The sequence below is a fragment of the Cupressus sempervirens genome, chromosome 4 (genome assembly GCF_028749045.1).
Source record: "Cupressus sempervirens isolate cs-2001-9-10 chromosome 4, ASM2874904v1, whole genome shotgun sequence".
NCBI lineage: Eukaryota > Viridiplantae > Streptophyta > Pinopsida > Cupressales > Cupressaceae > Cupressus > Cupressus sempervirens.
This window is the reverse complement of record NC_143121.1, coordinates 701,230,338-701,244,983: the sequence shown is the minus strand read 5'-3', so window position 1 is coordinate 701,244,983 and position 14,646 is coordinate 701,230,338. Positions and strand designations below refer to the sequence as shown.

Here is a 14,646-nt window from a genome sequence, read left to right as displayed (position 1 = left end):
TTTAAATAACTCATGCGGTTTAATTGATTGTATCCTGATGTTCAAGCCACTAGGTCCTCAACCCATTTGCCCAATGATGGTGATGCTCTTGTACCTAATTCTTTTTTGACAATACTTCCACCCCTTCGACGTGCTTCCTACAAGGAAATTTTCCATAGTTAAATCATATTATCATAACAAGTTATAAATAATCATAACGGCTAACCAACTATTCAATTCCATGAATTCGTGATAAATAATTATAACGGCTAACCATCTTACCATTTCGCAGGATTATAACAAATTTAATTGTCAATTGACTTCATGTGAAACACAACGGTTATATTTTAAATTAGGTCGAAAATTGGGATGTAACATATGGGATATGAATGATATAGATGCGAGCCATGATGTTGGACGTCAATACAGAGTTGAAGGTTGGTCAGATGCTTTGATAGAGGTATAGGTGAAATCTATGATTTCATTCAGTTAGTTCATCAAAGGATGATTTAACTTCCACCCTTCAAATAGTATGCTCAAGCACTGAGCATTTTGTTCTCCATCAACTCACAATAGGGTTGTGAACCTTTTAACATGGGTCCTGTCCTTTAATAGGTACTTGTCCTTTAACTAGGACCGATGTACTGAATGCTTTGTATTAACTCTTAGCAGGGTCAGGTTTCCTAACAGGGACATTTTCATAGCAGTGCATGATTTTGTTGGTATCATCTCCATCAGGGTATAAAAATCTTGTTTCTTCTGGTGTTGGATTTTATCTTGCTCATTTTGTTATGTACTGTTTTATATCTTTTTTGGGCAATTTGGTTGAGAAGTATAAAGCTTGTAAATGTTGTGTTGTCTTGCATTTTGTCACCACAAAATGTAGGTAACAATACATAACTTTTTCAACTTAGTTTCACATTTTTTTGAGTTTAGTTCATTATTTGATTGGATGACATTGATCAATCAATCGACCCCAATTTACGTAATAAACTCTTTTACTAAAGCCTTTCGTCAAGTCTTTTTCGTTTTTCTTTTTCTTAAGCCTATGCTTGAATTATGAAGCCTTCAATGTCCTTTTTTATGTTTTTGCGTGTGTTTGTTTGCTTTGGGTCTTTTGTTTTGTTTAATCCCTTGCTTTCGGTTTTCCCTTCGATTCGGTATATCTAGGGCTAAATCAGACTTGGCAGTCAAAAGATATGACCATTTAAGTGCCCAAAAGGTGGACTCTCCAGATGTAATTGCATAATTTAAAATATCATGTTATATTTAATGTTGACATTTATTTTTTGAAAAATATAACACAAATTCACTTTATGTTATGTTTTTTAAGTTACTTTATCACTTAAGTGACTACAAAGCACTTTATGATATATTTTAATTTGGAGTTGCTTTTTAAATTTTCGCTTAAGTGACTTTATTAACTATATAGTTTGATTTGTTTTTGAGTTACTTTATGTTTTAATTCAAAACATCAAAGTTATTATTACTTTTTGAATGATATTTGCACATGATATATTAATTATTTAGTGTAAATGTTATTTTTGACCTAATTAAGAAATATTTCCTCAAAAGTCAATTAAACATGTGCTTAATTGATCACTTAAGTTGTGCAAATGCAACTTTCAAGCCATTTACATGTTTACATGTAAAGGGCCTCCAAGAGTGCGATTTACACTAGAAATGCATGTAATGGACTTCCTAGAGTCCACTTTACATGAAAAATCTCCTTCACATGTAAATCACTTTACATGTAATTGATTCTTGAGAGTGTGATTTGTAGAACATGTAAATATGCAAATACATATTTAGAGTCCAATTTTAAACATGTAAATGCATATTTGAAATATGTAATAGACTTCTAAGAGTCCATTTACATGCAACTGCACTTCCAACCACTGGACTTTACATGTAATGTGACTTGGAGAATCTTATTATGCACTTAAAACTGATGTAGTTGCATCCCGAGTCCATGATTTTGCCTTCCAAGGTCAAAATTGTCAAATGCATATTACATATTGCATGTTTTTAAAATATGTAATGGAGGATGGAGAGTGCAATTTGCATTGTTGGTCCATATTGCAAGTATTTAAAATATGTAATGGAGGATGGAGAGTGCGATTTGCTTTGTTTGTCCATATTGCAAGTTTTTAAAATATGTAATGAAGCCTGGAGAGTGCAATTTACATTGTTTGACACTTGTATGCTTTTTAAACATGCAAAAGCATATGCAGAGTGCAATTTGCATTGGATAACCAAAGACATGCATTTTAAAACATATAAAGGCTCCAAGAGAGTGCGATTTGGCTTTTGAACACATGCAAATGCTATTGGAGACCACAATTTTGCATTCCCAAGCCAAAACTGGCTCGAATACATGCATAATTAGGGCACGCTTTTGCTAAAAACTCCTAGAAATTAGGTTTTATCCATGTTTTTGAATATTGGAGCCATGTTTTTGCATTTAAGGAAGACATTTTTGCATTCACAAGTCAAAAACGACTAATATATATGCATTTTGGAGCCACATTTTTGCTAAAAACAACTAGATTTTGACATTTCCAGTTCATGATTTTGGTCCAAAAGGGGGGGTGCTTTGGAGTTTTGATGCATGTTTACGCATTTCGTGATCACGTTTTTATCGTTCTTGGTAAAAAATGTTTCATATTCTTGCAAAACAAGGGCCCCTTTTTCTCCCCAAAACTTCCAAATGCATGATATTTGCAAAAATGTTTTGCATTTTTGAGGATTGAGGAACACATTTTTGGCATCCATATACAAAAACACCTCATTCATTGCTCATTTGAATCCATCATTTGCAAGTATTGAAAAAGTCAATAAGTTGTTTGAAGATTCGAATTTGGAGGAGAAACTTCTTTCAAACCTATTAGTCCTCCACATTTGGCTCTTTGATATTTCATTGCATATTTTGGTTCATCCTTGTACATTTGTCCAAAGATATGCAATGTATTTTGCAAATCTTTTTTAAATAAGATGAAAACTTTCATTTCAAGTTGCATAGGAAAGCAACTTGGTATTTATTATGTTTGAATAGAAAACCAAAGGTATGTTTTTGTTTTGTTGTTTGCTTACTGTTTTTTTTTTCGCTTTTGAAAAAGCTAAGTTTCATTCCCAAGAATCCATGAACGTTCATCACCATTTCACTTCCCACCTTTTCATGCAAGTGCATCACACCATTTCATATTCCACATGTTAGGATTAACCACGAAGAAAAATAACAATTACGTGCAAATATAACCAATATCAAAAAATAAAAAATCACATAAAAGAGAACACAAGATACCAAGATTTAACGTGGTTCACCCAATCCCTGGGCTACGTCCACCAAACATTGAGTCCACTATTAGTATGATCTAGTGATTACAACTTAATTACAATTCGTAATCCCTTATAGTTCAATACCGCCGCAAGAAGCAATTATCGCATCACACATTATATACTTGCTAACGACTTCTACTGCATGTGCAATATACGAGCTTGTACATACCATAGCATACATCAAGCTTCCTACAGCTGAAGCATAAGGTACTTTGGACATCTTATCCTCGTCTTCTTGTGTCTTCGAACACATCTCCTTAGTGAACTTCAAATGACCAGGTAAAGGTGTGTTGACAACTTTAGCATCCTCTATAGAGAAACGTTGCGACACCTTCTCAATATAATCAACCTAAGAAATGTCAATTTGCTATTCTTCTTATCTTTGCAAATTTTCATACCAAGGATTTGTTTTATTGCCCCAAAATCCTTCATAGCAAATGAATGTACTAACTGTGTTTTTAACCCCTTAATGTGATCCATGATAGACCCAACTACAAGCTTATCATCAATATATAAACATAAAATAAGGTAGCTATCATCATCCAACCTCTTAAGATAAACACAATGATTTGAATGACACCTACCGTATCCATGCTTATGCATAAAACTGTCAAAATTCAGATACCATTGCCGAGGTGCTTGCTTCAAGCCATATAAACTTTTCTGCAATTTGCACACTAAGTTCTCCTTACCTTTGACCTCAAATCCCTGTAGCTTTGCCATATATATCTCTTCATCCAAGTCATCATGAAGAATGACTATTTTAACATCAAGCTGCTTCAAATGCAAATCTTCAGTAGCCACAATACTTAAAACAATGTGAATAGAAGTCATTTTAACAACAGGAGAGAATATCTTATCAAAATCAATGCCCTTTTCTGTGCAAATCCTTTTACAATTGACTTGGCTTTAAATCTTTTCTTACCTCCATCTGCTTCTTTCAACTTGTAAACCCATTTTTTTTGTAAAACCCTTTTACTTGCAAGCAACTTGCATAAATCCCAAGTTTGATTTTTCAGCAAAGAGACCATTTTTTTCATCGCAGACTCCCATTGAATCTTAGTATTCACTTGCATAGCTTCATTCTAACATTCATGTTCATCAACATCAATTAGTAAAATATAGTACAGAGAGGGAGAAAATCTTTCTAGAGGTCTACTTAGCCGTGTTGACTGTCTAACATTCACTGGGCTGTGTGGTATTTGTTGTTGTGATTTTTGTAGAGCATTAGGGACTGCTAGAACATCATCTTTTGGAGTATCATCCAACACTACATAATCATTTTCTTTCTTCTAATGCTGTTGCAATAGATCTTTGTATAACACTTTCTCATCGAATATGAGATCCTTGCTTTTTACAATTTTATGATTTTCAAAATCCCGAAGCCTATAGCCAAATTCATCAATGCTATATCCAACAAATATACATTTCTTGACTTAGCTTCCAGCTTGGTTCTATTTTCATAATCTATATGTGCAAATGCTTCACAATCGAAGGCTTTGAGAAAAGAATAACTCACCTTCTTACCAATCCATGCTTCCTTTGGAATACCACAACCCAAAGAAGTAGAGGGAACTTTATTAATCAAATATACAGGAGTATTGACAGCCTCCACCCACATTTGTAAGGGCAGCCCAACATGCAACCCCATGCTTCTTGCACGCCCCATTATTGTCTTGTTCATGCGTTCAGCCATTCCATTTTCCTGTGGAGTCTTTGGAACAATTTTTTGTCTACGGATACCATTAGTGGAGCAATAATCTTCAAATTCATGACTGCAATACTCACCACCATTATTAGATCTAAGACATTTTAATTTCTTACTAGTCTCATTTTCAACCAAGCATTTCTATTTCTTAAAAGTTTGAAATACATCAGAAATGTAATATAATAATGAGAGCCACCAAGGGAAGATACTTGAGTTGGTCCTCATACATTTGTAAGCACAAGCTCTAATTTCCCATTTTTCTTTTCCTGCCTATTCTTTACAAAACTCACTCTCTTTTGTTTTCCATAGACAGAACTTTCACAATAATCCATATTGACACATTTCAAACTTGGTAAAACTTTTTTTGAATGAAATAGTTTCATACCTTTCTCACTCATGTGGCCAAGTCTATTGTTGTGCCATAGCACTGTATCAAAATCTACAACAATTGTTTGTTCTCCCTGCTCAACTCCAACTACTCTTCCTGAATATTCATTTTTCTCTGAAACAATTAAAGTATAAGGAATAATATAACTTTTACAAAGATACAAGGTGCCTACTTTCACATCTTCTTTTATTACAAGGGGACGTTTTGAAACCTTCCAATTTTTATTATTAAAAGTAACTACACAACTCTCATCACCAGTTGCCCTGCTGAAATTAATTTCCTACTCAGCCTTGGAACATGTCTTACCTCATGTAGCAGTCAGTGATTACCATTCTGCAACTTAATCTTAACTTTTCCCTTTCCAACAATCTGACAGGGTTCATTATCCCTCAAATAAACAAGCCCAAAATCCCCTTGGACTTAATCAATAAAATAACTTCTATGGGGTGTAGAATGAAATGAAGTCCCAGAATCTAAAACCCAAGAATCATCAACACTTTCTAAAAAAAGAAGCAAAACATCCTCTTTGGATTTGTTCCCTTTTGGTTTATCTCCTTCGTTGTTCTTTCAAGTCCAACAATCTTTCTTCTTATGCCCTGGTTTCCCATAGTATTAACTATCTCTTGGTTCTTTGGATTGAGACCTCTTCCCCTTTGATTTTTCTCTTGATTTCCCACTACTTTCTCGCTTAGTCGTTTTGCCTCTTCTTTGTGCATTCAAAACACGTCTTGATATAGATCCACCTGAGGTTTTCCTACGAGTTTCCTCACTTAGAATAACACTAATCACATCATCAAATTTAGGGTATTAGATCCATAAACAAAATTACTCACAACTATTACTAAGTCATTCCAGCTTTCAGGCAAAGAACACAAAATCAAGATAGACTTAATTTCTTCATCAAAACTGACATTCATAGAAGTTAACCGACTAGTAACTGTATTAAACTCATTTAAATGATCTTCAACAGATCCACCTTCTGTCATGTTCATATTAAATAAATGCTTCATGAGAAATACCTTATTTGAAGTTGAGCGCTTTTCATACAACTTTGCTAGGGTTTTCATTAACTCTTTTGTTGTCTTTGGTTTTGTAATGTTAAATGTCATCGATGGTGCGAGGCATAATCGAATGCTTCCAAGTGCCTTTTTATCCAAAATTTTCCAGAGCTCATCTATCTAGTTCCTTGTTTCTTGGCTTTTCCTTCCAATGGCTTCCATAAATCCTTCTGATAAAGATACTCCTACATTTGCATTTTCCATAATTGAAAGTTCTATCCATTAAACTTCTCAACCTTTAGCTTACCCTTGTCTCCCATTACTCCCACTCAACCATGAGACTCCCACTCAACTGCAAGACTTTCCTGTAGATGATAACTGAAAAACAACCTCGCTCTAATACCACTTGTTAGGATTACCCACAAACAAAAATAACAATTACATGCAAATATAATCAACATCAAAAAATAATAAATTGCACAAAAGAGAACACAAGACACCAAAATTTAGTGTGGTTCACTCAATCCCTGGGCTAAGTCCACCAAACAGCGAGTCCAATATTATTATTATCTAGTGATTTCAACTTGATTACAATCCATAATCTCTTATAACTCAATACCGCCGCAAGAAGCAATTATCATATCACACATTATGAAATTTTTAACCCTAAACCATTTTATACAATTTTTTTGCCGCTTTAGGGTTAAAATTAATTACAATATGTATGTACAGTACTTCTTTGATCAGTCACCTCAAACTAACACGACCAACACATATCGAAGCACATTGCATCTATTTTCCAATATATGCAAATACATCCATTGCGTTTACATGTAATCTCATTCTCCATTCGCATTTACATTTAACTACCTCTATACTCGCTTACATGCAATTCCATCCTCCAAAACTAAATACATGTTTACATCAAGTCATGATTACATGTAATTGCATTTGGAGAATCCGACTTTGGTAGAATGTGACCTTTTAAACACCAAAGTCAACATTTGCACACATCCATATGTATCCCAACTTGCATTCTTGGCCATACCCACAAAAGCTCATTTTTGCCCACATGGAATCCACCCTTGAGAGTTCGATTTTGGCCCTTTTCGCCCAAATACATATGCTTTCTGGTTTATATCCAGCCATCACAGGTGTTTCATAAGTGTCTAATCCATACTTCAAACACTCATCCCTCATGGATTTGTCATTTTAACTCAAATCCCAAAGTTTTCATGAATCCAATCTCATTGGAAGATGTTTTTATCTTCATGTTACAACACACTTTGCAAGATATGTCAGAACTTCTTCAAAGAATGAAGACATCCATTAAAGAAGGCATGCTTCGAATCTAAAGAAGCAATAATTCATTTGGTCTCCATTTTCCCAATGGTTGTCGGAGAACCTGAGTTTGTTTGGGAATGCGCCAAGCACTTTGCATCAAAAAGAAGAAGAAAGAGTTAAAGGTGCTAATGAAAAGTTTTGAGTTTACATTCGAACACCATTGAGAAGGTTTTGAAAGTGTCAGAGACTCTAGAATGTGCCAATCTACAAAGGAGAATTCATGACAACTGAACGAGAAAGAGATTGATCACATCAAGTTATCAAATGACAACTAGAAACTCCTCAAAGAGGATGTAGTGGTGTAGAATACAGGAATCCTGGATCCTGCAAGCATCGCCAAGTACAAGGCCCTTCAGAACAATCCCTAGTATTGTTTTAACTCTATTTTGTCTTCTTCTTTCTTTAGTTTTCATGTTTGTATTTGGAGAGAATGAATTGCATGAAAATATGTAATTATATATAATTCGATTGCACATCCTTATGACATGTAATCCAATAATTTCTCTCACCTAGTTTGATTGAATTAAAGTTGGTTGAGTTGCTCCCACTTTTTCCTCCACTTTCTTCTGAACTCCTTTGCCTATATAAAGGATTGCCCTCTCATTGTAAAAATCATAGGGTGAAAAGTGAATAAAGGAAGCAATTAGAATCGAAGCTTTGACTAGAAGCAATTGTGATAGCGCAACTCAAAAGATTTGAGTGTAATTTGTGCCTATTGTCTTTGATTTGTGTTACTATTATGTGTTTATTCATAGATAATAATGAGTTAAGAAGAATCGGAGCTGAAGCTTTGACTGAGAGCGATTGTGGTAATACATAGACTAGAAGCTTTGGCAGTAGCTTGTATTGGATTTTGAATTCACAAAAATAATTAGAAGTTCCCTACTTCTGGAAGTCTTTGTGCCTCAATAGTAGAGGTTTTTCTTATAGAATAGATTAAAACTAAAAATAAGTTATAGAATAGAAATTATTTACTTTTGGAAGTCTTTGCACCCCAATGGTAGTGATTTATCTTATAAATTAGACAAACAAGACTCAGAGCCAAACCAGTATGCTTTTAATCAACCTTTGAGTTGGTGTTGGTTTATCGGTATCATTGCTTCTAGCTATTAGATAGAAGTGTAGTTAGAGATTTCATTTTGCCCATTACTCACTCCGCGGGTAAGTGAATTCTTTCTTGAAAGCTAAGAGGAAAGAATATTGGTAACACCCCTCACAAATATCTCAACTTCTTGCTTACCTTGAGTTGATTGAAGGAACGGTGAGAAGGGGGAGCCTTTCCTTTAAGGTAGGAGAGATTTTGTCTTGTACGTTGTGGCTGGTCTACCTATTTTATGACTGGTTATTAACAAAAACTGTCGGTTGCAAAATATCCACCCAACATATTGCACACTTGAAGATGATATTTCTTTTAGAAAATCTATGGATGCTTCTAAGCTAGAGGGAGAAGATTAAAAACCTTTTCAAAATATGGAAGATCATAATCTTGAGATTTAGGGAGAAACTTATGATCCTAAAGAAGATGATGAACCATTATATCCTATCGATGGCCCTAGAGACATTGTTGCCAATTAGAAAAGGCCTCTATTAACAAGAAAAGTAATGCAAGAAGCTAAAAGTTTTGCAACATCTTAAGGATCATATAGAAAACGTAAGAGACCACACATGTTCTTTAGCTACTTTAAATTATTGAGTCAAGTCATTAACTCAAAGCCCACTAGTGTTGAGGAAGCTACTTGTAAGAAAGTTTCGGAAAGATGTAATGATTGACAAGTACCAATCAATAGTAAAGAATAATGTTTGGGACATGGTACCTAAACTAGAAGCAAAGTCAATTGTTTTCTCTTAATGACTCTTCAAAATCAAACATGCAGTTGACAGAAGCATTGAGAAATACAAAGCCAAATTTGTGGCTAGAGAATTCTTACGGAAGGAAAGGATTGATTATAATAATATTTTTGCTCTTGTTGCTTGATACTCTTCAGTCAGAACCATCATTGATAAGTAGGAGCTAATTTCCACGACAAGTCAAATTGTGATATTGCTATCAGGATTTAACTATGTAATTTTGAGTCAAACTCATTGACCCATATTTCATGAGTAGTGATTCAACATGAATCCATCTCTCATGAGAATAAATGGAACACTTAGCACTCATTGGATCTAGGTGATGCTCATAGGGGTGAAGCACCGGGACTTCTCGAGAGGTCACGCATCCCAGTACTACTCAAGCTTGAGCGCGCTTAACTATGGAGTTCCCTCCATGGTTAAACCCAAAGCTTGCAACCCCATTTGCAAAACCTTCAAGTGTTGTGCCTTATGAACCATTCATTAGAAAGCTCCTTAAGCTCATTGATTGATAAGTAGGAGATAATTTCCACAGCAAGTCAAATTGTGATATTGGTATCAGGATTTAACTGTGTAATTTTGAGTCAAACTCATTGACCCATATTTCATGAATAGTGATTCAACATGAATTCATCTCTCATGAGAATAAATGGAACACTTAGCACTCATTGGATCTAGGTGATGCTCATAGGGGTGAAGCACCAGGACTTCCTGGGAAGTCACCCATCCCAGTACTACTCCAACCTAAGCATGCTTAACTATGAAGTTTCCTCCATGGTTAAACCCAAAGCTTGCAATGCCATTTGCAAAACCTTCACCAAGTGTTGTGCCTTATGAACCATTCATTAGAAAGCCCCTTAAGCTCATCAATTGATAAGTAGGAGATAATTTCCATAGCAAGTCAAATTGTGATATTGCTATCAGGATTTAACTTTGTAATTTTGAATCAAACTCATTGACCCATATTTCATGAGTAGTGATTCAACATGAATCCATCTCTCATGAGAATAAATGGAACACTTAGCACTCATTAGATCTAGGTGATGCTCATAGGGGTGAAGCACTGGGACTTCCTAGGAGGTCACCCATCCCAATACTAGTCCAGCCTGAGCGTGCTTAACTACAGAGTTTCCTCCATGGTTAAACCCAAAGCTGGCAACCCCATTTGCAAAACCTTCATCAAGTGTTGTGCCTTATGAACCATTCATTAGAAAGCCCCTTAAGCTCATCAATTGATAAGTAGGAGATAATTTCCACAAGAAGTCAAATTGTGATATTGCTATTAGGATTTAACTGTGTAATTTTGAGTCAAACTCATTGACCCATATTTCATGAGTAGTGATTCAACACGAATCCATCTCTTATGAGAATAAATGGAACACTTAGCACTTATTGGATCTAGGTGATGCTCACAGGGGTGAAGCACGGAGACTTCTCAAGAGGTCACCCATCACAGTACTAGTCCAGCCTGAGTGCGCTTAACTACGGATTTTCCTCCTTGGTTAAACCCAAAGCTTGTAACCCTATTTGCAAAGCCTTCACCAAGTGTTGTGCCTTATGAACCATTCATTAGAAAGCCCCTTAAGCTCATCAATTGATAAGTAGGAGATGATTTCCACAAGTCAAATTGTGATATTGCTATCAGGATTTAAATGTGTAATTTCGAGTCAAACTCATTGACCCATATTTCATGAGTAGTGATTCAACATGAATCCATCTCTCATGAGAATAAGTGGAACACTTAGCGTGGAGGAAACTCCGTAGTTAAGCGCGCTCAGGCTAGAGTAGTATTGGGATGGCTGACCTCTCGGGAAGTCTCGATGCTTCACCCTTGTGAGCATTACCTAGATCCAATGAGTGCTAAGTGTTCCATTTATTCTCATGAGAGATGGATTCATGTTGAAACACTACTCATGAAATATGGGTCAATGAGTTTGACTCAAAATTACATAGTTAAATCCTGATAGCAATATCACAATTTGACTTGTTGTGTAAATCATCTCCTACTTATCAATTGATGAGCTTAAGGGGCTTTCTAATGAATGGTTCATAAAGCACAACACTTGGTGAAGGTTTCACAAATGGGGTTGCAAGCTTTGGGTTTAACCATGGAGGAAACTCTGTAGTTAAGCGTGCTCAAGCTGGAGTAGTATTGGGATGGGTGACCTCCCGGGAAGTCCCAGTGCTTCACCCCTGTGAGCATCATCTAGATCCAATGATTGCTAAGTGTTCCATTTATTCTCGTGAGAGATGGATTCATGTTGAATCACTACTCATGAAATATAGGTCAATGAGTTTGACTCAAAATTACACAGTTAAATCCTGATGGCAATATCACAATAGAACCATCATTGCCATTGTTGCATCCAAATGGTGGAAGATTCATCAAATGGATGTCAAAATAGCTTTCCTTAACAACGTAATTGAAGAAGTATATGTTGAACAACCCAAAGAATTTATTATGCACAACAAGGAAAATCATGTTTGTAAATAAAAAATGCCTTGTACGGACTAAAATGAGCTCGAAGGGCTTCGTACAAAAGGATTGACTCCTACCTAATGAGCTTGGGTTTCTACAAGAATGGTGCAGATCCAACCTGAATTTCAAAATAATCAGATGGTAAACATTATCTTAGTACATTATGTTGATGATTTAGTTATCACAAGAGGAGATCATCTTATCGTTAAATGTAAGCAGGAGCTAGCCTTTGAATTTGAGATGAAAGATCTTGGAATGCTACATTACTTCCATGGGTTAGAAGTATGACAAAAATCTAATGAGATTTTATTGTGCCAAGGAAAATACACAATAGACATACTACAGAGATTTGGCATGATGGATTGTACAGCCATGTCTACACCCACGGAAACAAATCTGCATAAATGAAAAGAAGCCTTAGCTGATTCAAAATTGGCAGATTCTAATGTATCTAGTGAACATTTGACCAAATATCTGTTTTACAGTCATTGCGCTCAGTCAATTCATGTGTGAACCAAATAATTATACATGTAGTTGTAGCAAAACACATCCTAAGATATTTATGAGGCACAATTGGATTTGGCCTCAAATATTTTGAAAACATAGGCTTGAAGCTGAATGGATACACAAATTTGACTAGGTAGTTGTGTTGGTAATAGAAAGAGCACCTTTACTTTAGGCTCAACTATGATTTCTTGGTCTAGCAGGAAACAATCTTTAGTGGCACAAAGCTCCACAGAAGCCGAATATATAGCAACATGTATTGGAGCACGAGAAGCAGTTTGGGTTTGGAAGCTTTTTATAGAATTGTTTGGAAAACCCTCAGAACCCAATATCATTCATTGTGATGATCGAAGATGTATAAAGCTTTCTGCAATTTTTCTTTTTATGACCAAACAAAGCGTGTGGAGATCAAGTATCATTATGAAATAGTCATGGTAGAAAGGAATGCCATTAAGCTAAGATACATTAGTACTGAAGAACAAAGAATTGACACTCTCACCAAACCTCTCTCCAGAACTAAGTTTGAGCGCTTTCAAGGTAAGGTTGGTATAGTAGAGAATGAAGCCCTCACTGAGACCAAAACTCTAAATCATTAATTTGTTCTTATATATTATATACACCGATGTATCTTTCATTCTAATTGAAAGTATTTTTTATTTCTGTGTACTTGTGATATGATTATCTTTGTGAGATGATGATTTCACAATGAATATTTATTGAAATCTATTATGTTGGAGGTCTAATGTTTAATATCACATAAGTTGGTATCCGAAGAACATGGCATAAATGTTTAATATTACTCGAGGTTATCTGAAGAACATGACATAAATGTTCAATATCACTTGAGATGGTATTTGAAGAACATAATGGTAGATATCTATTGTTTAATTTTACTTGATGTGCTATCTAAGGATCTTATCATAATGGTAAATAAGTATTGTTCAATATCACTTGAGGTGGTATCTGATGAACTTAACATATTGGCATATATCTAATGTTCAAGAATCGATATCACTTAAGGTGGCATTCGATGAACATTACAAATATTTAATGTTCAATATCACATAAGGTGGTATCCGAAGAAACATGCCATAATGATAGATATAAGATGTTTGATATCACGAAATGTGATATCTGAGGAACATACCATAATGATAGATATTTAAGGTTCTATATCACATAATGTGATATCTGAAGAACATGTTTTAATGATACATATCTAATTTTCAATATCACATGAAGTGTGATATCCAAGAATATAAAGTTCAATAGCATAGAAAGTGATATTCAAGAACATAACATTCATTATCACATAAGTTAATATCGGAGAACATAATAGTCATTGTGGTGTTTATGGTGAACCATAATGATGCATTCATTTTGATTCAACCTAATACGAAAGGCTCCCTAGGGAAGGAGAGACTGTTAAAAATTAGCTTCAAGAGGTTTAAATATTCGATCCACAATGATGTCTCAAATAAATTATTTGAGATATTAGCAATAAATTATTTTAACTTATGATTTCATATATATATATATATATATATATGAACATATTTAATTGATACCTTTAATTATCCAATGATTATTTATTAATATTGAATTAATAAAGGATTCACAATATCCTCTACTAGGATTGTCTATTAAACATTACTGCCTTCAATTCTCCCTTGGCTCTTGTCAACAACTCTATATGTTACAAACAATATAAATTATTGATTGTCTTATTTTAAAGCAAAGTCTTTTTCTTTCCAAGATATCGTGTTGATTGTATTTCAAATGACATCTTCACCTTACTTATAACAAGTCATCAGTCTCAAGCAGACAAAACAAAAGAAGAATGCAAGACCCTAAGTTATAAACAGGCACGTGCATCATAAGATTACCACCAGATGTGAAAAGGACAAGTGGACATTAATAATGGACTATTTCTGAGTTATGACTTGGAATCTGTCAGAAAACCATTGACACACTAATTAAAGTCCAAATCAGATTAAATAATATATTCAAGCTCTCAATATTCTAATTCTGTTATTATCTTGAACACTCAGGAAGGAGA

General features: G+C 34.8%; 1 protein-coding gene across 4 annotated transcripts in view; it reads left to right on the top strand.

Annotated features, from left to right (window-relative positions):
- Positions 1-14,646, top strand: part of MURE (ALBINO OR PALE-GREEN 13) — a 162,542-nt gene that overhangs the window by 93,645 nt on the left and 54,251 nt on the right. The gene's annotated exons all lie outside the window — the stretch shown is intronic.